The sequence below is a fragment of the Corvus hawaiiensis genome, chromosome 6, assembly GCF_020740725.1.
Source record: "Corvus hawaiiensis isolate bCorHaw1 chromosome 6, bCorHaw1.pri.cur, whole genome shotgun sequence".
Lineage (NCBI taxonomy): Eukaryota > Metazoa > Chordata > Aves > Passeriformes > Corvidae > Corvus > Corvus hawaiiensis.
The window spans coordinates 99,208-124,804 of record NC_063218.1 but is presented as its reverse complement, the minus strand read 5'-3'; the positions used below and the strand labels follow the sequence as shown (position 1 = coordinate 124,804).

Here is a 25,597-nt window from a genome sequence, read left to right as displayed (position 1 = left end):
GTTTTGGGAATGGGCACAGGGAAAGACAAAACAGATCCATGCCCACACACTTGTCAGGGCAGACTTTCTGCCCCTTCTAGGCCACTGACTCAAACATGAAACCCCCCAGCTTTCTGGGAGGTGAAGGAAGAACAGTCACACCTGGTACTTCTACCTGTAGTCATTTGCCTGCTCTGCATCTTTCCCAAGACAGCAGAAGGCCCTTAGCAAAGTGAAGATCAATGGAACAAGTTGCTCTCCCACTCAGGGCTCTCGTTAAGGCTGGAATGGCTGCTGCCAGCCTCTGCACTTTCTGCCTCCCCAACTTCCTACCTTTGTTCATTTCTACCTTTCTGTCTTTCTACCTTTGTTGCTTTCTACCTTTCTAAATTTCTAACTTGACATGTTTGTTTGTTTCTACCATTTGAACTTTCTATCTTTCCATCTTTCTTCATTTCTAACTTTCTACATTTCTACCTTTGTTCATTTCTGCGTTTCTACCTTTCTGCATTTGTTCATTTCTACCCTTCTGACCTTCTGCCTTTTTACCTTTTTTGTTTCTACTTTTAAGACTTTGTACCACCTTTCTAAGTTTTCTCTCCTTTTACCTTTGTTCATTTTTACCTTTGGTAGTTTCTAACTTTCAACATCTCTGACTTTCTCTCTTTGTTTGTTTCTACCTTTCTGACTTTCTACATTTCCAACTTTCTACTGCTTGTTTCTACCTTTCTACATTCCTACCATTTTTGTTGCTACCTTTCTAACTTTCTACCTTTGTTCGTTTCTAACTTTCTAGGTTTGTCCCCTTCTCCTTTGTTTGTTTGTAACTTTGAAACTTTAAACCTTTTTCTCCCCATTTTTACCTTTCTAGATTTGTTTGTTTCTAACGCTCTACATTTCTAACTTTGTGCCTTTCTAAATTTGTTTTTTACTTTCTAACTTTTACCTTTCTAACTTTGTTTCTAACCTTCTTGTTAGAGTGAAGGCTCCTCTGTCCTCAGGCCCAGAGGGAAGCCAAAGCATTAGGTTTGAATTAAAACCTTTGGACAAGCTGACATCTATGAAGCCACACCAAAGTGAAATAGAAATACAAATTTTTAACTTTTAGTAGAAATAGATGCTAAGTGCCTTAAACCTGAAAAAGCTGTAGCAGAGATCTTAAACACAGCTCTTGCTGCAGCAGTGTTACCTTTTCACAGAATTCTTTACTTTAGACAAAATATAGATAGAATTACACTGTTCATATTTTTTAGATGCAGTGTTCACATAAACAATAAGAGCTGATCGAAACTGTATATGCAAATCTGTGTAATACAGATGTAACACTTGTGTGAGGCTTACGAGTGTTAGAATTAGACCAGGATGGGTTAAGAAAAAGAAAACTAGAATGGTGTGTTAATCTTACTGGTCAATTAACAAATATAATCCACACTTCTGTAAGAAAAAATATAGTGTATGGAGCATATAGAAGAAGCTGGTTTTGCCTGCTGCTGCTGCTTGGCTTTATCATGTAACCCCATTTGAACTCTGCCTTCAAGACAGCTGTGAGACCGTGAAATAAAGAACTTAGCAGAACAGCAGCCTCCTCTGCTCTTTCACCCTGGTCTGAGAAGGAAAGGTACCCTATCAAAGGCTTAACACCTTCTGCCTTTCTGACTTTGTTTCTAAATTTCTACCTTTCTAACTTTGTGTCTAATTTTTTTTCTAACTTTGTTTTTAACTTTCAACCGTTCTACCTCTAGAAATTTGTTAGTTTCTTGTATTTTACCTCTTTATTTGTTTATAAATTTCTGCCGTTGTAACTTTTTCTAACTTTTTACTTTTTAAATTTCATTTGTTTTTAACTTTTTACCATTCCTCCAGCGAGGGATGTGTGCAGAATACTAAAACCTGTTAAGTTCTTCATTTTTACGTCTATAGGCAAATGCTACTGATTTAGATGTAAATTAGTTTTGAAATAAGCCAGCTCTCTCTCTCTACTCTGTTGCATATAGGAATATAAGAAGCTGGGAATAGAGATCAGCAAGTTTTGAGAATAACGAGCCGGTGTTTTTCTGTAGGAAGGAAAGAAGCAAGTGCCTGGCCCCAGGAGCCGAGACGCTCGGGCTGCAGGAGCTGCAGAGCGCCCAGAGCCGGCTTTTCCCTCTGCTCTGTCCCTGCCCCCGGGCTGAGCTGGGCGGCGCTGCTGCCGCCTGGTGGCGAGAGCGCGGCACTGCCGCCCCCGGCACGGCGCCCCGGCGCTGCTGCCGCCCGGTGCCGGCTGAGCCGAGAGGGCGGCGGCCTCGGTGGCTGCCGAGCGTGGCAAGGGCAAGGAGCGGGAGCGAGCGGGGCGGTGTCTGTCGGCGGAGGGGAGGGGCGAAGGACGGTTCGGAGCGCCGACGGACACGGCCGTGCGTGAGTGGGGCCACAGCGGTGAAAAGGAGCGGGCGCCATGCGAGGCGGTGACCGCGAGGAATGACAGTGCGGGGGGCGGCCCGGCGGGGCCGGTTTTGCCGGGCAGCAGAGGCGCGGTCGCAGCGCGACCCGGGGCGGGGAGCACCGGGCGGGCACGGTCGGAATCGAGCCGCCCGCGTGTCGCTCTCAAGGGGGCGGCTCGGAAAGGAAGGCGCAGTTCCGCGCTCTCGGGATGGCGTTAAGTGACGTTTTTATTAGCACCTGCCAGGACCTTGCAGAGGGTGGTTTACACTTCCGCCACACTCAAGATGGCAGACGCACTAGGCCCCTGCGAGAGGTGTCCCTGCCGATGCCTGCCGCGGGTCGCGGAGCAGGCGCCTGCCTCCGGTGCCGCTGACCCCCCCAGCCGTGTCCTCGCACCGGGAAGCACCGCGGAAAATCGCACGGAAAGCGCGGGGCCGGCGTCGGAGTCCGGGCCGGATTCAGGCAGCCGAATAGACAGAAGCCCTTGTGAGGGGCGGCGGGGGCTTGAAGTGTACCACACTAAAGATGGCTGCTTGACCAGAAGTGGCTTCTGCCAGCACCCAAGATGGCGGCGAATGGCGGAAGTTTCGTCACAGCCACGCTAAAGATGGCGGTCGTGTACGCTGTTTTCTGACCTTCTCAATATGGCGGCAGTGAAGCCCCCCCCCCCCCCCCCCCCCCAGCTGCGTCTATTCGGCTGCCTGAACGCGACGCCGACGCCAGACCAGCGCTTGCATGCAATTTTCTGAGGCGTTTCCCGCTATGCGGACACCGACTGTGGGGTCAGCGGCGCCTGGGGCAGGCGGGAGCATTCAGGCAGTCGAATAGTCGGAGGGGGGGGGGGAGTCCTTCCTGGCCGCCATCTTGAGAAGGTCGAATAGCCCCATTGGTGCGGTACCGGTGACTTCCGCCCTTCTACGCCAGGAGCGGCAATGGCGGGGAGCCCGGGGAGCAGCGCTGCCGGGCCGGGGGCACCGGCGCGGGTGCTCCGGGCTCGGAGGTGAGCGGGGAACGGGGACAGCCCCGAGCGGACGGTGGGGGCCGCGGGGGATCAGTATTCCGGCCCAGGGATGGCTGCCCCGGCCCAGGGATGGGTGTCCCGGCACAGGGATGGGTTCCTCGACTATCTAATAATATTATATAACAATCGTACAAGGAGATCTATATAAAAAAATCCTCCATCGTCATCCTTCTCCCAGCCCCGCTGTGTTTTCAGGGTCTTGGGGGCAGAGTTTGGGTCTGGACAAGGCTCTCGGGCACAGGGTGGGATTCTTGGGGTGCAGGGCCAGGATTTGGACTCGAGGCTCCCTGTGGGTCCCTTCCAGCCCAGGAAATGCTGCGATCCTGTGCCTCTGAGGGTGAAATAAAGGGCACCGGTGGGGTTTTTGCCCGCTGTGTTCACGGCCCCGCCGGCTCAGGGCGGGTTCAAGGCGCAGCTGCCGCCGAGCCAGCGGGACCGGCCGGGGCTGCTCGCTCCCGGTGCTGCCGCCTTGTGGGGAGAGCCCGGCACTGCAGCCCGGAACGGCGCTGGCCGCGGGATCGGCGTGGAACAGCAGCGCAGGGAATGCTGAGGCACCCCAGGGAATGCTGAGGCTTCCCCTGCCCGGGGCACTCGGCAGCAAATCCCTGATGTTGAGCAGAAAAAGGAAAGTTCTGGGTTAGTGGGAGGAGGTTTCTGGAATGGAGCTGGGACAGGTGCTGATCCACGCATGGAATCACGGGGTGGTTTGGCTTGGAAGGGACCACCAAGATCATTTACACTCTGTTTGTTGTCTGATTCCACAGCAAAGAACATCCAGAACTGCCACTTCACCCTCACGGACAGCAGGAATGCCTTCCATAGCTCTTGTTTTGCAGTGGGAATGGCTGTTGGGAGCTCTGGCAGGACCAGGTAAGAACAGAAATGGGATCATTCTGGCTGCTGCTGGAGGTGGGTTTCTGCTTTCCGGCTGTTCTTCTCATTGATCCTTTCACAGCAGTGTTCTAGGGCACATTTGAGGGTAATTCCAGGAATTTCAAATCAGATAAAAACTGGTGGGGCAAAAATGTGAATCTGATCCATTTCTGGTAATTCCAAGCTTCTCCCACAACACCGTTCCAGGGGAAACCTGATAAAAGGGTAAAGATGCAGAGGAACAAGTGCTGTAAACCCCCCTGGCGCTCTGACAGAGCAAACCTTCCAGTACTCCCAGCAGATCTCTTGGAGAAAGTGTGGGATTGCAAGGTTTTCTGGGAAAGCAAAAAGCCAGGGGGGGAGATGAGGGAATAGGCTTCCAGTTATTCCTTTAGCTGAAAGCCTGGGGGAATTGAGAGGGGCCACAAGAACTGTTTGTGTAGGAAAATGGGAGTTTGGGGGCTGAATCTGAGTTTCTCTCTGGGGTGTTTTTGAGGGAAAAGCTGAGGTGCTTTTTAAGGGAGTGAATGCACATTTTTGGGGTGGAAAAGGTTTGATCAATATTGTAGAGGAAGTAAAATGTTGGGGGTAAAAGTGGATGCAATCTGGAGGGGACAGAATGAATATTTTGGAGGCAAAATGGGGAACTCAGTAGTGGACAGATGGGGAACATTTTGGAGGCAACACTTGACCAACTCTTTGGGGTGGAGAACGAACACATTGAGGGAAAAATGAGGTGATGAGCAGTGGGCACGTAGGGAAGGTCGTGGGGGTAAATCTTGAGAAAAGCCCCATGGTATTCAAGAAATCCTTGGAAGCAGGGCTGAGGAATTCAGTGGTGGAAAAACAGGGGAATTTTGCGGGGGTAAAACTTCAAAAGATCTAAGAGTTGAGAGTGAGTGTTTTTAGGTAAAAAGGATGTCTTGTTGAAGTTGGGCGTCTGGATTGTGGCATTTATGGATCACAGGGTGTTTTTCCAGAAAGTAGGAGATAAAGAAGACTCCCAAAGCCTTGGTAGCTGTGTTAAGAAATCCGTCCCAGGGAAGAAAGGTACCTAAACCTCCTAGAAGTAGGGACTAATTAGCATGGGAAGGGAAAAACCCACCCCCAGTGGGAGAGAGCCCGCCGGGTAAGGGAAGAGAAGGATGCCCTTAAGAAGAAGCAGGGAAGGTGAATTTCTCGGTTTGCTAAAATGTATCAAAAAGTTTGGAATCTGGGTCTGTGTGGAGGCCGGGATTTTCTCGGCCATATGCAGAGCCCAGCACTAGGAATAAAGTAATTCCAGGCTTTCCAACGCCAAAAATGCAGTACCAGAGAGTTCTGTTATCTCGAGGACTTGGGGGATATTTGGCAAAAATTTCCGGGGGCCCAGGCTGGACCGAGCTTTTAACGCTCCCCGGATTCACGGGATCGGGGATTCCAGCCTGCCCTGCACGGGTTTTTTCAGGGAAGTCCCAAATCCGTGTGAGCACGAAGCAGAATCCCCTGGGAGCTGTGAAGGCAACGGGATATTTCTTGGGAATTTTGAAGGATTGGGTGAGTCCTCAGTGTGAGGTTGGAATGAACGCAAATTGTCTGGGAGTTGCTGGTTTAGGGATGGCCGGGTCTGGGTTTGGATTTGTGGGCACCGAGTGTTCCTTGTGTCAGCTTTAGGTCTGGATTGGTGGGAATTGTCAGAGAAAAGAGAAGGGAATTGAAATGCAGAGCTCCATTCCTGGAGAAATGATCAGGATGGGAGAGGAAAGGCTGTGGAGCTGCTGGGAGCTCCTGGAGAACGAAAGGATCTGAGGCCTGGAGGCAAAAGCTGTGGAACAAAGCCTAAAAAGGGTGCAGGGTGGGATGGGAGGGGGAGGAGGGCACCGTGGGGTGGGGGGGAAAGAGGGAAAGGATCCCTGCTCCGGGAATCCAGCAGAGACCAGGAGAGGATCATTTTCCATCCACTGCTCTCAGTGGAATCCTAATAAGGAAGGTTGAAGGAAAGTGATTCATTTGTTCTTAGCTTTGGAATGAAGGGTGTTATTCCAGAGGGAAATATTCACCTGTTAAAATTCTGTTAGATACAGGAAAAGAGGGAGGAAGCAAGCAGCTGGGGAACGAACAGGTGGATTTTTGGTGGATACAGGGAAAGACACGGGAAGGGGCTCTTAAGTAAAATACACCTCACGGATGCACCAGGAAAAGCCTCAACTGCCCTTTTTTCCAAGCTCTGACATTCCAGAGGAGTAAGCAGTGGTCAGCCCATAACTTCGTGTATTCCTTGGATGCCCAGTGCTTTGTTGGGAAGAGGTGACATTTGGAAAGGAACAAATCCGGGGATGTAATTCCTGATAGTGAGGCCCTGGTTTTGATATCCTTCCAGCACCCAAACACAACAGAGGGAATCCTGGAGGAGCTGGAAAACGCTGTCGCTCCGTTGGTGGAATTCCTGGGAAATGGAAAGCAGCAGAAGCAGCAAGAACAGAGTTGGAAGCAGGCTCCAGCCGGGTAAGGCAGACACCAAATCCTTTGGAATTAGAAGTGGGCAGGGGTGGGAAGAATTAATTCTTACATTTGTAGCCCATGGATTCCTGAGCAGGATCCCGGCAGGGAAGACTGCAGGGATCAGACTGGGGACTGATCCCAGCTGGGGGCAGCGAGCCTTGGAATTGGCTGAAGGGAAGAAAGAGGGATCCTTTGAGCACGAGGATCAGCTGTCAAATGTGGAGATGGCATCAGACAATTCCTCGGGAGGGTTTAGTTCCTGGGCCAAATCGATCTCCTGCCTTGTGAAGGAGCTCAGAGATCTGGGAAGAGCCCAACCAACGCAGGGAATGCACTGGCAGATAAAACTGCCGGGGAACGGTGGGGAAAAGCATCGAACAGGGGGCCTCGTTTTGTACAGGAATGGTACAAAAAATTGTCCGAAAGAATAGGAATGGAATGGGATTTTACGTATTCCTCGGAGGCCACAATGCAGTGGGAAGGCTGAGAGAAGGAAACAAAGCCTAAAAAGGCAGATGAGCCAAATCTGCCCAAAGCTTCCAATGGCCACATTCCCTGGCATTGCTGAGGACTTCAGCCAAGCTCCAAGCAAAAGGTGAGCCCCTGATTTTGGTGCCAAGGGAAACTCCAAGTTAAGAATAATCCAAATATGAAGCACTTCTCACAAAACTCAGCTTTGCAAACCTTTATTTGGGCTAAAAAAGAAAAGATGGGAATGCCCTTGGCAGAAAAGCAGCTGTGAGGCACAGCAGGCTTCAAATGCCTGTCAGCAGGAGCTCCAGGAGAAATGGCTGCTGGCTCCGGGCATCCTGGGCTTTCCAGGCAGGTTTTGTACTGGAGTGCAAGGCAGTTTTCTTGCCTCTGAGGGGTGGCACCTGCATCCCACTGGAAAGGGAAAATGTGGAGAGAGCGGCAAGTGGGAAGACGGTTGCTGATGTGTGTCCTTGGATTGCAGTTCCTCCCGGTGGGTCTGTGCTGCTGGAAGTTTGAAGGAGATCAGTCTTGGAGTACGTGTGGGTTCAGCTGTGGGGCTTGGGAGCGACGCTGGACATGAAATTCCAGGGATGTTCCCCTTGCTGGAGGGAGAAGCAGTGGAAGCACTTTGCTGTCTGCTTCTTCATCCCTTTCGCCTCGGTCCCCTGGGGCTCCAGGTAATCCCCTCTCACCTTTGCTTTTCCAAGGGTCTCTAAAGGAGGGCTTGAGCTTTGGTGTAGCTCCCTGTACAGGGAAGATCTGTTCCAGGAAAGGTCTCCTGGTCTGGACCGATGGCGTTGCAGGAAGAGCAGGAAACCCCAAAGCTCCTGTGGCTCCCTCATCTGATTTGCCTGCAGGCAGCAAGGATCATTCCCAAGTGTCATCCCCTGGCTCCGTGACTCGGTGAGGTTGTGTTCCCCCAAAGGCCAGGGGCCGCTTTGTTTTGCAGCTCACAAAAATCCAGCTCGGTGGTGCTGGGTTTGGTTTTTGTGTGCAATGAAGGCCCTAAAAAATTCCCCTCCTTCACTGGCACAGCCCTGGAGTGGGAGCAGATTCCCCTTATCCCGGAGTTATCCCGCTCCTGCCCTGGATCCCTGCGGTGCCGTGTGTTCTCCAAGCTCACAGCACTGCTGGCTCTAAACAAGAAAAACAATCCCTGTTCCTTCTCTTCTCCGTCCTTGATGTTCCCAGGCCCTGCATCTCCCTGGCTATTCCCTGTGTGAGTTTTCATCCCCATCCCACCTTATCCCGATCAAATAAGGGCCTGAGACGTGTTTAGCAGCAAATGCATTCTTGTGAAGAAAGCCAAGAGCAAAGAGCATCCAGATGCAGAGAAGTCTTTAGAAAAGCACTCCGGACGTGCAAATGAGGGATGTGTCTTCCTGCGTGTCCTGTTGTTTTTCTCTGTCAGGTTTTGGAGGGTTTTCTCTCCGTGATTTCCTGCAGTCCAGGTGCGTCCCTTCTTTTGTCCAAATCCAGTGCCAGAGGATCGAACAACTGACGAGTGGGGTCTGGGATGAAAATGGTTCTCCTAAAATGAGGGAAACAATGCTAAAAGAGAAAGGAGCATTCTTTTAATGCCTGGAATAAAAATGCTGGAAAAGAGCACTTTTTATTTGATATGGTGTCATTCTCCTTTTTTTTCCATGGCTAAAACTGCACGGTGAGCAATCAGAGCAGAAATATGAAATGCAGGAGTCTTGGATTCCACAGTGGGATTAACTTCCCTTTTCTGCTCTCTTTCAGGACAGGAAAAACCACTGAACTCGCCCCATCTTTGGGACCAAGAGCTTTGGTGTTGGAGTAGCCAAAGCCAGCTAGGGCCCCCCTTGTCCTGCCCATGGTGTGGGTCAGGGACAGGCTCCTCTTCTCCTCTGTGCTGGGATGAACTGCCTAGGGAATGCTATTTCTGACAGGCCGGTCCTAGCCACAGCTACTGGAAATGGGCAGAGGTGAAGAGGCAAGTGCCAGAGTTCCTTGGGGATGATGGAATTGTGGTGTTTGGCTGTGCCCAGAGGGGCAGGTTGGGCATCTTTGTGTGTCTGAGGACCGGTTTGGGTGCTGGGGAGCCCGGGGAGCCGAGCTCTCAGTGCATTCCCAGCTCTCCTGGGGGTGGGAGCTGGTGCAGGGCTGGGTGACAGCCTCTGGTCGGGCTCGGGGCAGGCCCTGGCCCCGGCACAGACACGCTGGGGTGGTTTGGGGCCGCCTGGGGAGCAATGGGAGGAAAATGAGGGATGGTGCTGGGCAGAGCGATCGGCCTGCGCTCGTGTCAGCGCAGCCGTGCAGGGCACTGGGACCTGGGTAAAACACCGGCTCTCCTGGCTTTCAGGGATGCAAGGTCTGAGGCACTGGATTTACTTGGGGCTTTCCAAGACAGCAGGAACAAGAGGAAATGTGGTGCCAGAGGTGCGTCCCACCAGGTTGCATTTCCCTCTTTCCCGTTTCCATTTCCTCCTCAGTGCAGGTGTCCCCTGCAGCCCATGAGCACGGGGCCGGTGACAACGCCCTGTCTGTAGAGGAATTCCTTATGGAACAAGGGCAGATGACACTTGTGTGTGGCTTACGACTGTTAGACCAGGATGGGTTAAGAAAAAGATAACTAGAATGGTGTGTTAATCTTACTGGTCAATTAACAAATATAATCCACACTTCTGTAAGAAGAAATATAGTGTATGGAGCATATAGAAGAAGCTGGTTTTGCCTGCTGCTGCTGCTTGGCTTTATCATGTAACCCCATTTGAACTCTGCCTTCAAGACAGCTGTGAGACCGTGAAATAAAGAACTTAGCAGAACAGCAGCCTTCTCTGCTCTTTCACCCTGGTCCGAGAAGGAAGGGCACCCTGTCAAAGGCTTAACACCTTCTGCCTTTTCTGACTTTGTTTCTAAATTTCTACCTTTCTAATTTTGTTTGTTTCTAATTTTTTTTTTGTTTTTAACTTTGTTTGTTTTTAAATTTCTACCTTTAGAAATTTGTTCGTTTCTTGTATTTTACCTCTTTGTTTGTTTCTAAATTTCTGCCATTGTAAATTTGTTTCTACTTTTTAAATTTCATTTGTTTTTAACTTTTTACCATTCCTCCAGCGAGGGATGTGTGCAGAATACTAAAACCTGTTAAGTTCTTCATTTTTACATCTATAGGCAAATGCTACTGATTTAGATGTAAATTAGTTTTGAAATAAGCCAGCTCTCTCTCTCTACTCTGTTGCATATAGGAATATAAGAAGCTGGGAATAGAGATCAGCAAGTTTTGAGAATAACGAGCCGGTGTTTTTCTGTAGGAAGGAAAGAAGCAAGTGCCTGGCCCCAGGAGCCGAGACGCTCGGGCTGCAGGAGCTGCAGAGCGCCCAGAGCCGGCTTTTCCCTCTGCTCTGTCCCTGCCCCCGGGCTGAGCTGGGCGGCGCTGCTGCCGCCTGGTGGCGAGAGCGCGGCACTGCCGCCCCCGGCACGGCGCCCCGGCGCTGCTGCCGCCCGGTGCCGGCTGAGCCGAGAGGGCGGCGGCCTCGGTGGCTGCCGAGCGTGGCAAGGGCAAGGAGCGGGAGCGAGCGGGGCGGTGTCTGTCGGCGGAGGGGAGGGGCGAAGGACGGTTCGGAGCGCCGACGGACACGGCCGTGCATGAGTGGGGCCACAGCGGTGAAAAGGAGCGGGCGCCATGCGAGGCAGTGACCGCGAGGAATGACAGCGCGGGGGGCGGCCCGGCGGGGCCGGTTTTGCCGGGCAGCAGAGGCGCGGTCGCAGCGCGACCCGGGCGGGGGGCACCGGGCGGGCACGGTCGGGAAAGAGCCGTCCGCGTGTCGCTCTCAAGGGGGCGGCTCGGAAAGGAAGGCGCAGTTCCGCGCTCTCGGGATGGCGTTAAGTGACGTTTTTATTAGCACCTGCCAGGACCTTGCAGAGGGTGGTTTACACTTCCGCCACACTCAAGATGGCAGACGCACTAGGCCCCTGCGAGAGGTGTCCCTGCCGATGCCTGCCGCGGGTCGCGGAGCAGGCGCCTGCCTCCGGTGCCGCTGACCCCCCCAGCCGTGTCCTTGCACCGGGAAGCACCGCGGAAAATCGCACGGAAAGCGCGGGGCCGGCGTCGGAGTCCGGGCCGGATTCAGGCAGCCGAATAGACAGAAGCCCTTGTGAGGGGCGGCGGGGGCTTGAAGTGTACCACACTAAAGATGGCTGCTTGACCGGAAGTGGCTTCTGCCAGCACCCAAGATGGCGGCGAATGGCGGAAGTTTCGTCACAGCCACGCTAAAGATGGCGGTCGTGTACGCTGTTTTCTGACCTTCTCAATATGGCGGCAGTGAAGCCCCCCCCCCCCCCCCCAGCTGCGTCTATTCGGCTGCCTGAACGCGACGCCGACGCCAGACCAGCGCTTGCACGCAATTTTCTGAAGCGTTTCCCGCTATGCGGACACCGACTGTGGGGTCAGCGGCGCCTGGGGCAGGCGGGAGCATTCAGGCAGCCAAATAGTCGGAGCGGGGTCCTTCCTGGCCGCCATCTTGAGAAGGTTGAATAGCCACTGACCCGATCGCCACATTGGTGCGGTACCGGTGACTTTCGCCCTTCTACGCCAGGAGCGGCAATGGCGGGGAGCCCGGGGAGCAGCGCTGCCGGGCCGGGGGCACCGGCGCGGGTGCTCCGGGCTCGGAGGTGAGCGGGGAACGGGGACAGCCCCGAGCGGACGGTGGGGGCCGCGGGGGATCGGTATTCCGGCCCAGGGATGGCTGTCCCGGCCCAAGGATGGGTGTCCCGGCACAGGGATGGGTTCCTCGACTATCTAATGATACTATATAACGATCGTACAAGGAGATCTATATAAAAAATCCTCCATCGTCATCCTTCTCCCAGCCCCGCTGTGTTTTCAGGGTCTTGGGGGCAGAGTTTGGGTCTGGACAAGGCTCTCGGGCACAGGGTGGGATTCTTGGGGTGCAGGGCCAGGATTTGGACTCGAGGCTCCCTGTGGGTCCCTTCCAGCCCAGGAAATGCTGCGATCCTGTGCCTCTGAGGGTGAAATAAAGGGCACCGGTGGGGTTTGTGCCCGCTGTGTTCACGGCCCCGCCGGCTCAGGGCGGGTTCAAGGCGCAGCTGCCCCCCCGAGCCAGCGGGACCGGCCGGGGCTGCTCGCTCCCGGTGCTGCCGCCTTGTGGGGAGAGCCCGGCACTGCAGCCCGCACAGGCGCTGGACCACGGGATCGGCGTGGAACAGCAGCGCAGGGAGTGCTGAGGCAGCCCAGGGAATGCTGCGGTCCCAGGGAAGGCTGAGGCGTCCCCTGCCCGGGGCACTCAGCAGCAAATCCCTGATGTTGAGCAGAAAAAGGAAAGTTTTGGGTTAATGGGAGGAGGTTTCTGGAATGGAGTTGGGACAGGTGCTGATCCACCCATGGAATCACGGGGTGGTTTGGCTTGGAAGGGACCACCAAGATCATTTACACTCTGTTTGGTTCCACAGCAAAGAACATCCAGAACTGCCACCTCACCCTCACGGACAGCAGGAATGTCTTCCATAGCTCTTGTTTCGGAATGGGAATGGCTGTTGAGAGCTCTGGCAGGACCAGGTAAGAACAGAAATGGGATCATTCCGGCTGCTGCTGGAGGTAGTTTTCTGCTTTCAGGCTGTTCTTCTCATTGATCCTTTCACAGCAGTGTTCTAGGGCACATTTGAGGGTAATTCCAGGAATTTCAAAACAGTTGAAAACTGGTGGGGCAAAAATGTGAACCTGATCCATTTCTAGTAATTCCAAGCTTCTCCCACAGCACTGTTCCAGGGGAAAGCTGATGAAAGGATAAAGATGCAGAGGAACAAGTGCTGTAAACCCCCCTGGCTCTCTGAGAGAGCAAACCTTCCAGTAATGCCAGTACATCGCTCTGAGAGACTCTGGGATCACAAGGTTTTCCAGGAAAGCAAAACAAAGACAGAGATGAGGGAATAGGCTTCCAGTTAAGAATGGTTTGGTGGGTGTAGGAATGATTCTTTTATGTTTGATGCTTCCCTTTTTATTCCTGAATAATTTTAAAATGATTCCTTGAATAAATCATCTAAATTTGGGAATTTAAATTTGAGAGGGAACAGTGCAACATTAATACAGGCAGAGATCATGGAATGATGGAATGGTTTGCGTTGAAAGCCCCATCTCTGAGCCTGTTCTGGCCAGGCTCCTGCCCATTGGCCACTCCTTGCAGGTGGACATGGAAGTGATGGAGGCGTTCAGGGAACGCTGATTGTTTTTCCCTGCCTCTGGCAGTCAGGTCATTACAAAGATTAATTGACCTCTTCCAGTGGGGAGACATTTGAACAAGAGGTGCCAAAAAGAATTGGAGCTTCTGCACGATGAAATCTGCAAGTATCCAACAAGATCCCCCCTGGATCGTCACCGGTCCGACTCCCACGGACTGGTCACCTTGGCCAGGAGTGTCCAATCCTGCTGTCAATGCATTGGGCTGGGGTCTCATTTTCATTTCATGTAAAGACCCTCTGGGTGCCCCCCAGTCACTGGAAAGACCGGACTGGGCTCCCAGGGCAGTAATTCCAGGTGTTCTCTTCATGGGAATAGCAGAGGAGCCTTCCCCTTGGCCAGAGGAGCGGCCAGTGCCTCCCTCAGTCCACAAATCCCCAGGACAGAACACAGAGAAAGCAACAGGAATATGGAAATCCCCCACAGTGGGAGATTCTGGTGCTCTGGATTAGATTTTGGATTTATAACGTTAAAGGGAGGGGTTTCAAAGACTGAAATATTATGTTTTATGACTTAAACATTTTCTTAAAAGACTTTTAAAACTGTATTACAAAAGCTGCAGAAGACTCCCACACCCTGAATGGGGCCCTGAGGCCTGACACTGCTCGCTGATGAAGATAAGATAAAGTAACAGCTCAGGGCTGGGCATATTCACGGAGCACAGGCTTAACACCTCCAAGATGAGGAGCACAGCCCCAGGGCTATCAGCTGCCCTGGCTCGCACCAAGGGGTGGAGGGAGGAGAGGCTTTGGGTACCTTGGAAAAGCCGGTGGTCACAGACGCAGTGACTGCCCATCCTCCACTGTGCAGAGCCCAGCTGCGGGTGCAGAGCCCAGCTGCGGGGTCCTCACTGGGGGGAGGAAGCTCATCCACAGCAGAAGGGGTGACATGGCCCAGCACAGGGGCCCCCAGACCCTGCAGCAGAGCACCAGAGATGATGCAACAGACCCTCAGTGTTGCAAGGGACAGTGTCAAGCCGGCCCCTGCAAGAGAGGCACGTGGGCATTCCCACCTGGCCCAAAGTGTGCATTAACCCACGGAATTCTGCACTCTTCGGCTGTGGCAGCATGTGGCGGCGTGGCCACGGCGCCCACGGGGGACCCTCACCACCGGCAGACCGGATGGAGGGGAGCAACGAGACGTCGTTGGCACCCTCAGATTGATGATGGGCTTCCATCCAACCCCTCTCCCTGTTCCCCCACGCACCCTTCTGTTTTCTATTTCTTTCTTCCCTTCTCTTTGCCTCTCTACTATTAAATAAAATACATCCATTTTTTTGGCAACAACATCTAGCCTCGTTTGGTTTTAATCTCGTTTCTGGGGATATTTTGAACCTTCTAAGTTCTTTCTGGTTTAGGCACAGAGACTTAGCTTGCTTTGCTTTTCTGGGTTTAAACCGGATCGTAACAGGGCGGGTGTGGAGGGGTTTATCTCCCTCTCCTGTTCATTAGTGTTACCACTGCTCTTGTTGCTCTCACTATGTGTTGTCATTAATCTCAAATGATTGTATTTGGTTTCCATTCTTAAACTGTTCTGAGCTGGAATTTTGTCTCTGGTCTCTTCCCCATCCCACGGGGGGGTGAGGGAGCAGCTGCTGGTGCCCAGCTGGGGTCCAGCCATGGCCCCAGGCACTTCTGGGGGCTCCGAACCCGAGGGACAGGAGCGGTTTTGGGCTCACAAAAAGAGACCCAGTGCTGCGTTTCGGGGGCTCAAAAGCAGGCGCAGAGCTTAAAAGCAGAGACTGAATCCTGCATTGTGGAGTCCTATTACCGCAGGCCAAGGCCCTAGGGTGTATCACTGTGTCCCGCAGCCGTAGGGAGGAGGAGGAGGAGAGAAGATCCAGCAGGCAGGAATTGTGCAGCAAGATTGATTAATTATTTTACAAACTCTTATAGACTTCTTTCTTCACAGTCTAATTGGACAAAGGATCAGCCTCCCCTTGGGGGTGATTGGCTAAAATCCTAAAACATCCATTATCAAAATATTTTTCTACTGTACCATAAAGAAGACTTTTCAAGGTTGCAGGTGGCTTGGTTGTTTACATAATTCTGCTACCTCTTCTGTGAGAGAGAAAAGTCTCAGAAAATAGCAAGAAAATCCTTGCTAGCAGCATTTCTCTATCTACAGAGTCCTGAGCGCAGGCTCCTATGGCCAGAGTTGGGACTCAGAAACAGTGACTAAATCCTGTTTTCAGGGCTTGAGGGAGAGCGAGTCCTGTGTGTTTGGGCTCACAAAGAGAAACGGAAGTGCTGCGTTTTGCTGGACCTGAATTAAAGCCCAAGTGCCGTGTTTTGATGCTCAAAGCGGGCTCTTCGGGCCAGGGCGAGTCTGTGTCTCTGGGCTCCGAATCCTGCCTCGGGCACAGCCCGAAGCCGGGCTCGCCGGCCCCACACAGAGCTCGGGAGCAGCGACTCAGCGCCGCGTCCGGGGCTGGCGGCAGAGCCCGGGGCCGCGTCGTGGGGCCCAAGGCGGGCTCCGGGAGGGGCTCAGGGCTGAGAGCGGAGCCCGGCCCGGCGCGTCGGGCCCGGCTCGGGATCCCAGGGTTGCCCGGGCGCCGGCAGAGCCCCGGCTCCCCGCGGAGAGCCGGCCGGAGCAGGAGCGGCAGCGCCGGGCTCGGCCCCAGCGCCCGTCCCGGAGCGGCTCCTCCCGGTGCCGATCCCAGCCCCGATCCCGCCGGGGGAGAGGCGGCACCGCCCGGGACCCGCAGCGGCCGCCGGCAGGACCGGGCCCCGGGGCGGCCCCGGTGCGTGCGCGGGGCGGGTCCGGCCCGGGAGAGAGGGGCGGGGCCCCGAGCGATGGAGCCGCCCCTGTGCCGGGCAGGGCGGGCCCCGGGGCCGGGCGGGGCCGGGGCTCTGGGGCGGACCCGGGCGGGGCCGAGGGCGCGGCTTCAGGGGCGGCCCCGGGCCCGGCTCAGGTGCGCGGGGCGGGGTCCGCACAGGTGCGCGGGGCCCCAGGGCGGCTGCGCAGGGCGGGGCCGAGGTGATTTAAGCCCCCGAAATCGCCCCCGCCGCCATTTGCTCCCTCAGAGCTCGGGGAGGCTGCGGCCGGGTCGGGCTCCCCCGGCGTGGCCCGGGAGAGGCCCCCGCTCCCCCTCTTTCTTCCCCCTCTTTCTTCCCCCTGTTTCTCCTGCCCTTATCCTCCTCCTTCTTCCCCCGCTTATCACCTCTTTCCTACCCCCCCAGTTTCTTTCTCTCTCCTCCACACCCTCCCTGTCTCTCCCAGCCCCCCGCCTGCCCTCTCCCCAGCGCCCCCCACCCTCTCTCTCTCCCTGCTCCCCTGTGCATCCCCGACCCCCCCACCCCTCCTTTCTCCCCTCTCCGTACCCCGCTCCCCAACCCGACTCCCCTCTCTTCCCCCTCCTCTGACCATCATCCCTCCCCCTTCACCTGGCCTTTCCCTTCCCCCCTCGTTCTCCCCAAGCCACCCCGACTCCTCTCCCTACCCCATCTCATCCCTCCCCTTTCCCTCTTTCCCCCGTAGCCGCGGGCCTCGGGGCGCTGGAGAATAAAGCCCAGAGGGCCGGAGCCCGGCGCCCCTGCCCTCGCTGGAGCCTCGCACGGGGGACCCGCTCGGCGGGTCCCCCGTGCAGTACAAAAACAGCGCCGGGGCTCCGGCTTTCCACACATCACACTGGGGATCCCCTCCTCAGGAGGGGTTCCCGAGGGGGGTGGTGGGTTTCGGGGAGGGGGGTGTGTTGGGGTAGGGTGGGCCCCCTCCTCAGGAGGGGGTCCCGGGGGGAGTGGGTGGGGTGGGTTTTGGGGAGGGTGGTGGGTTGGGGTGGGCCCCCTCCTTAGGAGGGGGTCCCGGAGGGGTGGGTGGGGTGGGCCCCCTCCGGAGGAGGGGGTCCCGGAGGGGTGGGTGGGGTGGGCCCCCTCCGGAGGAGGGGGTCCGGGGGAGGGGGTGGGGCGGAGGGGGGACTTTTCCCCCCCCCCCCCTCCAGTCCCCGCCCCCTCTCCCGGGCCCCCCTCCTCCGGAGGGGGCTCGCCCCGGCCCCCTCCCCGGGACCCCCTCCTCCGGACCGGGGCCCCGGGGGGGAGGGAGGGGGGGCGGGTGGGGTGGGGGGGAAGCAGAGGGGGTCACGTCACTCTGCAGCATGAACAGACATAGAGATCACAGGCCAAACCAACAGCCCCCCCCCCCCCCCAGGGCCCCAGTCCGGAGGAGGGGGTCCCGGGGAGGGGGCCGGGGCGGGCCCCGTCCGGAGGAGGGGGTCCGGGAGAGGGGGCGGGGACTGGAGGGGGGGAAGTCCCCCCTCCGCCCCACCCCCTCCCCCGGACCCCCTCCTCCGGAGGGGGCCCACCCTGACCCCCTCCCGGGACCCCCTCCTCCGGAGGGGGCCCACCTCACCCACTCCCCCGGGACCCCCTCCTCAGGAGGGGGCCCGCCCCAACACACCACCCTCCCCGAACCCCGCCCCCCCCCCCCCCCCCCCCCGGGACCCCCTCCTGAGGAGGGGGCCCACCCTACCCCAACACACCCCCCTCCCTGAAACCCACCCACCCCCCTCGGGAACCCCTCCTGAGGAGGGGATCCCCAGTGTGATGTGTGGAAAGCCGGAGCCCCGGCGCTGTTTTTGTACTGCACGGGGGACCCGCCGAGCGGGCCCGGCCCGTGTGGGGCTCCAGCGAGGGCAGGGGCGCCGGGCTCCGGCCCTCTGGGCTTTATTCTCCGGCGCCCCGAGCCCCGCGGCTGCGGGGGAAAGACGGGACAGAGGACAGGAACAAGGGAGCAGAGGGGGTCAAAGAAGGAGTGCAGGTGGGGGGTTCGGGGTGTGCAGGGAGAGGTGGGGTGGGGGGACAGGAAAGGAGGCGGGGGGAGGACGAGGACGGAGCACAGGAGGGGGGGGTCAAGGTGCAGAGGGGGAAGAGGAACAGGGGGAGGTGGAGGGGCGAGGAAAGGTGGGAGACCGAGGGGGAGGATTGAGGGCAGGTGGGGGGAATTGGGAGGGGAAGGGGAGCAGGGTGAGGGGGCAGGGGGGACCCGGGATGGGGGGGGAAGGAACGGTGGAGAAGGGGAGAGAGGGTGGAGGGGTAGGGCAGGGTTGGGGTGTGTAGGGGGACAGGGAGGGGGGATGGGGGAGACCGGGCCGGGGGGGAGGGAGGGGAGGGCTAGGGGGGAGAGGGAGGGGGGGGGTAGGGGGGGGAGGGTGTAGGGGGTGGGGGAGGGGAGGCAGAGGGGGGAGAACGGAGAGGGTTAGAAGAAGAAAAACAAACACAAATATAAAGGAAAAGAAATACAGAGACATAGAGATATGGGAATATAGAAATATAGAGCCCGGTCCGGCCACAACCGTTCCCACCGAGCGCCGAGGGAGCAAATGGCGGCGGGGCCGATTCCCGAGGCTTAAATCCCCTCGGCCCCGCCCCGCGCAGCCGCTCTGGGGCCCCGCGTACCTGTGCGGACCCCGCCCTTCACACCTGTGCCGGCCCCGCCCCGCCCCGCCCGCGCCCGTAAATGCCGGCGGATCCGCGCCTGCTCTGCTTTGTGCGGTGAACGCTCATCCTGCTCATCCCGGGCTGCGGCGGGACCGTCGTTCAGGGCGCTGTGCGGAGCCCGGCACTGGGGGCTGCTCCCGGCGCTGTGCCGAGCCCGAGGCGCTGAGGTGGGAACGGGACCCGGGCCCGGGGATTCGGGGCTGGGTCCTGTCGGTGTCTGCTGGGGGTCCCGGGCCGAGCCGCTTGTCTCTCGGCGGGCGGGGTGCGGCTGCCGGGGTCGGAGAACTGAGGTGGGACGGGGGATGGCATTAGGGATCGGGTCGCCGCGGCTGGCAAGAGCCGCTCCGGGATTGGCGCTGGGGCCGAGCCCGGCGCTGCCGCTCCGGCTGCGGCCAGCGCGGGGCTGGGCTCCCGCCGGAGCTCCGGCTACGCTGCGGCCGCGGGGAGCCGGGCCCGCCGGGAGGGCGGCGCTTCCTAGCAGCAGGCGCTGGACCGCGGCTGGAAGCGGGCGGGCCGCGGGGACCGCCCGTGCTGGCCCCGGCACCCCCCGAGGCCGCCGCTCCCTCAGCGCCGCCCGCCCTGTGGGGCGCCCCCTGGCGCAACCGGAGCGCCGGCGCTCCCGGCCCGGCCCCGCCCGCAGCCCCCGCGGGGACGCGGAGCTCCCCCAGCCCCGGCACTGCTGAGGCCGCCGCACCCCCTGCGCACAGCAGCGCCCGCCTCCCCCTGCCCCGGGGCCGCTCCCCTGGGGGCCTCCCGCCCGCCGCGGCCCCGCCCAACGAGCGCGGCTGCAGCGGCACGAGCCGCTCCGGGCCGAGCGCTGGGGCCGAGGCCGCTGCTGCCGCTCCTGCTCTGACTGCGCCCGCTGCGAGACCGGGGCCTCGCCGGGGCTCGCTGCTGCTTGAGCCGCTCATCCCACAACTGCCGCGTGAGACCTGATGCTCTCCTTCCTCCCCCCCGCCCCCCGCTTTCTCTGGGGCTTGTATACTCCAATGCAAAAACTGGCTTTAAAAGTCCAGTGAAAAATGTTTCTTCTTTATTTCCAGAGCACAGGAGATCCTGAGTGGGAATGGATACACAAGGACCACCAAGTCGAACCCTTATGTGAATGGCTCCTCTGGCGATTGAACCCACACCTAGGCACTCTCAGCACCCTGCTCCAGCCAAGCCAATCTCAGCTCCTGGCAATGTCCTGCCTGGGATAGGAACACCAAGTGCCAGCAAGGCCATTCCTATTCAAATACAGCTCCTTCTTTTATGCTAATGCTGCTTTCCACACCAGCCCCTGCAATGGCCACAGGGCAGAGCTCCATGGCCAGCACCTGATCATGCAACAACACAGGTGAGCAGTTGTGTGACAGCACTGAACTCTTCCCCTAACCCTGATTTCCTGCCCTTTCCAGGATTTACCCAACAGCTGTAAAGGTGCTCGTTCCATGGCCCTTTCCAGGGAGAAATGAGCAAGGCAAGTCCTGAAGGTTCACTTGGTCCACGGCCAAAGCTCTTCTGGAGAGTGTCAGGGCTGCTCCTGCCTGCAGAGGGGCCTTTCCCACAGGTGAGTGTTCACAGCCCAAAATCCCAGGGGCTGCTGAGGCCGGGCCAGCTTTTCCAGCCCAGAGCTGCACAGAGCTCTCAGAGACTCCTGCTCACTGCCAGGAGTGTTCCTTGGTGCTCCTTCCGTGTGTCCCAGCTGGCAGGGAACGAGGGGAGGGAGAAGGCTGGGAGCCCCAGGAAGGGAAGCAGCAGCTCTTGTGCTTTGGATTTGCAGAGAGGAGCTGTGCCTGCAGTGTCCTGCCCGTGGCACGCAGCGTGCCAAACACACATCCCGGGAACGGGCACTGGGCTGCCTGGGCAGCGCTGGGATGGACATGGATAAAGGGCTGCCCGTGGCCCCTCAGCCAGGGGCTGCTCTGAACAGGCACCCACAGATGCTTCAGCCCCGACAGACCCCACTGACACCCCAAAAATGCCCCAAGGAACAGCTGGCACTGGGGAATGTCAGCACGGGCTGTTTGCAGAGGGGCTCAGACAGCAATTCCCCGTGCTGACCTCCCACACTCCTGCCAGCTATGTCCCAGCCACCCAAAATGCCTTCCCTTCCAGCCTGAGGCCATCATCCCTCAGCAGCGTTAGAGCCAAGGCAAGCTTCCCCCACAGCAATGAAATGCTAAGCAATGCCCTCAGAGATACCGTCAAATGAAAGGCCAGAGTCAGAGAAATCTGTTTGGGTTGAGTTGGGAGTTTTTGGGGAGCCAGCTGGAACTGCACAACTGATGGAAAGCTTTCCCAGGTGGCTCCCACTGCTGGTGCCCTGAAGGCGGGGATGTGCATCCCTTTCCTGAGGGAAAAGAACTTGCAGAGGCCACTCCTGAGGCTCTGGAATGAAATCAGCTCCTGCAGGGAGAGAAGTCCTCCCGTGGGCACAGGGGCTGCCTCAGCACAGGCTGGGAGTGCGTCCGGCCAGCGCCTTCTCCTGCTTTAAAACATCACCTGGAGCCCGAGCTCAGGGGGTGCAGGCAGCTGAATTCCAGGGAACTCTGTCAGGTGCCCCCAGGGACATGAGGGAGCTGGGGGATGAGGGTTACAAACAGCAAATTCTATGGAACATGAAGCTGTCCTTGCCCTGACCCTGCTGAGCTTCCCTGGAAGCTCTGCTGGTTCCTGACACACCTGGTGTTAAATAGGCAGCTCTGCATGGGAATATCCATGCTCCAGGAGGAGCTGGGAGGCTATTCCAGTGGCAATTCAGCAGGGAATTCAGGGCTTTGGGTAGAATTCATCTGCGCACCACACAGGGAACAATCTTTGTGCTGCCCTGGCAGCCAAAGCCCCTGGGCTGGGAAATGTCAGCAGGCAAATGGATGGAATGATCTAAATGCCAGCATCCCCCAAAGGGACAATGCAATCACCTCCCTTTGCTCCCAAAGTGTCCACTGTGTTCCCCACAGGTGCCCTGGGGATGCCAGGGAGGTGCCTTTGCCCACAGTGCCTTTCTCCTGCCCCTCTCCAGCCCGAGGCCTCTTCTCCCTTCCCTGCCAGCTGCTGCCAAAGAAGGAGGACACAGTGAGTGCTGAGTTGACCTCCAAATAGTCCTTCCCTCACCTTGAGATGACCTGAGATTTTACCCCCAAAATGTCCCCATCTGTCTCCTTCTGAGTTCCTCATTTTTTACAAGGAAGCATTCTTTCTCTGCTCTGGAGATTACCACAAGATTTGCCCCCAAAACTTTCCCCACCTGTCCACTACCTCTTTCCTCATTTCCACCTCAATCTTTTCATTCTTTGCCCTACAGATGCTTTCAATTTTTACCCCTCCGAACTTCCCTACCTGTCCATAACCGATTACCTCAGTTTACCCCATCAAGTGCATTCTCTCTGCTACAGATCACCTCAGATTTTACCCCCAAAATTTTCCGTACGTCTCCACCACTGAGTACTTTATTTTTACCTCCAAATACTCATTTTCTACCATGGAGATTCCCTCAAGTTTTACCCGCCAGATTTACCCACCTGTCCACAGCAATTCCTTCAGTTTACCTCAGGATGCTCCTCTCTCTCCTAGAGATGACCTCACATTTTACCCCCTCAGTTTTCCCTACCTGCCCAGTTCTGATCACCTCCTTTTTACCTCAAAACATGAGTTCTTTCTTCTACAGATGAACTCGGATTTTATTGCCAAAATGTCTCTTTTGTCCCCTGTACACTGACAAGATTTTAAAACCAAAACCAGGCAGGTTATGTCTGTCTTACCCCCAAAATGTTCATTCTGTCCCCTACAAATTAGCTCAGATTTTTTCTCAAAACCACTTATGGTTCCTACATAATTACCTCAGGGTTTGCCCCCCACATTCTACCTCATCTTGACTACTGATCACCTCATTGCTTCCTCAGTATGTTCATTCTTTGCCCTACAGATCTTCCCAAGTTTTACACCCCAAATTTCCTTGTCTAGCCCCAGTGATTGCCTCAGTTTATGTCAGTGGTCACACTCTCCCTAGAGATTACCTCAAGTTTAACCCCCAAAATTTTCCTTAACTGTCCCCAATTTATTACCTCATTTTTACCAAAAAAGATTCATTCTCAACCTTTAGATTATTTCAAGTTTGACCCCCCAAAATTCCCCTACCTGTCCACTACTGATTCCCTCATTCTTCCTTCAATATTTATTTCCTTTCTACCATGTAGCTTCTATCAAGATTTACCCCCAAAGTTTTCCATCTGTCTACTACTGCTTACCTCATTTTTACCTCAAAATGTTCTTTCTACAGCTTATTTAATATTATTTTTACACAAGTTTCCCTATCTGCCCACAACTGATTCCCTCATATTACCTCAGTGTGTTCATGCTCTCCCCTAGAGATTAGTTCAGATTTAGCCCCCAAATTTTCCCCACATGCTCAGTACTCATCACCTCATTTTTCCCTCCAAGTGTTCATTCTCTGCTCTTGAGACTTTGTCAAGTTTTGCCTCCAAACTTTTCCTTCTTTGTCTACTACTGAGTACCTCATTTTTACTCCAAAATATTCATTCTGTCCCCTACAGATTACATCAGGTTTTACCCCCCAGTTTTTCCTTCCTGTACAATATTAACTCTTTTCTGCCCCAAAAATGTGCATTCTCTCCCCTAAACATCACCTCAGCTTTTCCCTCAAAAATGCCACCTTGCTCCGCTCGACATCCCCTCCCATTTTCCTACACAAACAATTCTTGTGTCCCCTCTCAGTCACCCCAGGTTTTCAGCTAAAAATGTCTCCTCTGTCCCCTTGAAGTTATCCCAGGTTTTCCCAGTGAGGAGCTGCAAGGAATTCAGGCAGGGCCAATGACACCAGGGAACAGCTGTAAATTCAGAGGCAGAGAGAGAAGATCTACCAGGAAAGGGGAAAGGTTCAGAAAACATTACTGCAATCAATCAATTAATTAATTATTATCTCCAGTTCCCCACTGAGAAGAACACAACCTCACAGCTGTTAAGGCCTGACAGTTCCCTGCAGGGAGAGCTCAGCACATGTGCCCAGAGGCAATCCCAGCATCTGAAAGAAAGAAAGAAGCAGCAAAAGGTGATTGCTTCTCTTTCAAAGTTATTTCAAGTGCTCACACCCAAACCCACCTTTGCTCTTGATTCTGGCCAGGTGCATGGTGAGCAGTAGGCACAGGTCATGTCATCCATGCTGGTGTGAGTGATGCTTTCTGGGGGAAAGCAGCTGATCTCCAAAGTTCCCTTCCTGCCCCGTGCCTGATCTGCACAGGAGAAAACCTCTTCCAGGAAGGGATTGTGCTCCCTCTAATCCCATTTGCCCAGTCTGTGCCATGGGGATATTGCCAGCCTGGGGCAGCAGAGGCATACGCAGCTCTCAGCACTCTCTGCTCCAAGCACAGCTCTGGGCTCCTTTGCAGACTGCCTCTGCTGTGGGGTTTTCTCCAGGAGAAGCCAAGGAATTGCTCATGGAAGGGTGGAGATTAAGTTATCCCAAAGGGAAGCAAAGAGTTAAGTACTCCAGGAAGAGCCCTTGGCATCTGCTGGGCTGAGGTGGGAAGGGGACATTCATTCCCTGCAGAGCCAATACACAACAACCTCCAACCCAAAGCACAGACTGGCAGGTGGGGTCTGACAGCACCACTCTGACAAACCTCCTTGTCATTCTTCCCTGCAGTGACTTTTGCAAGCAAACTCTGAAGCTGACAAGCCCAGAAGCTCCATCCATCCACTCTGGAAGGAAAGGATACTCCCAGGGATGAGGCACATTCCCAGCAAACTCTCCCAACACAGCCTGGAGGCAGCGCTGGAGCTCGGCTGTGGGGCTGGGAAGGGCTGCCAGGAGCACGCAGCCCCCAGGTGGGGTGGCAGCGGCAGCAGCAAATTCCCACAGGCTGATGGCACAACAGAGAGACAAAGGCCAGCAGTGCCCATGGGAGGTGCAGGGTTAATTCTGCTCCCTGCCCTGCCCCATCCCCGCAGGAAATCTCCAAGGGGGAGAGAAACTCTCAGGGTGCCCAAAATGCAGCATCTGTCACCCTGATCCCGCTTCAACTCAGCGTGGGGGGCCAAACTCCCCCCACAGGTAAACACTGAGCTGACCTGGTCAGTCTCAAACACAGCCCCAGTTCTCACCTCCAGCCTGCTCCTGGGGCTGCTGCCACATTCCTGACAAGGAGCCCCTGTGGACAGGGCTCTCTCTGTGTCTCAGGTGCTGGGCACTGCAGGGACCAGGGCAGCCCCCTCTGGGGACAATTGGGGATTCATCCCACACCACAGGCAGGACCAGGGGCCCTCCAGTACAGGCTGGTGGGGCCAGAGCCCATTGGGTTTGGCTGCTCAAATACCAAAGCTTTTGGCAAAGATGGGACAAGTTAAGTGGGTTTTCCTGTCCTGAGAGAGAGAAGAAATTGTTGAAATTAAGCATGGAAATTAAGTCCACTGTGGAAGTCAAAGGCTCCTGGCTTTCCCACTCCTGTTCTGATTGCTCACTAGAGGGTTTTATCCATAAAAAAATGAGAGGTGGCACCAAATAAAAGAGCTCTTTTTCAACGTTTCTCCCCTACTTACTTTCATACCTAAAAAGGATGTCCATTTTTTCTTAGTGCATTCTTTGCCTAATTTTAACAGAACCGTTTTTCCTTCCAGGCCCCACTTGTGGGTTATTTGCTCCTTTGCCATTGGACAAAGGAAGAAAAGGATCTGCTCCACATGGGTGTCATCCTA

At 55.8% G+C, this 25,597-nt stretch overlaps 1 long non-coding RNA gene across 6 annotated transcripts; it reads left to right on the top strand.

The window, feature by feature from the left end:
* The first annotated feature begins 4,255 nt into the window (after positions 1-4,255).
* Positions 4,256-25,423, top strand: LOC125327107. 6 transcript variants are annotated; one of them, XR_007204134.1, is made up of 4 exons: positions 4,256-4,288; positions 19,945-20,453; positions 21,847-21,961; positions 23,832-25,423. It is a non-coding gene; the product is annotated as an uncharacterized LOC125327107 (long non-coding RNA). The 6 variants fall into 6 exon arrangements; XR_007204135.1 differs by lacking the exon at positions 4,256-4,288 and adding an exon at positions 12,746-12,788; XR_007204133.1 differs by lacking the exon at positions 4,256-4,288 and adding an exon at positions 19,041-19,068.
* Positions 25,424-25,597: the final 174 nt, after the last annotated feature.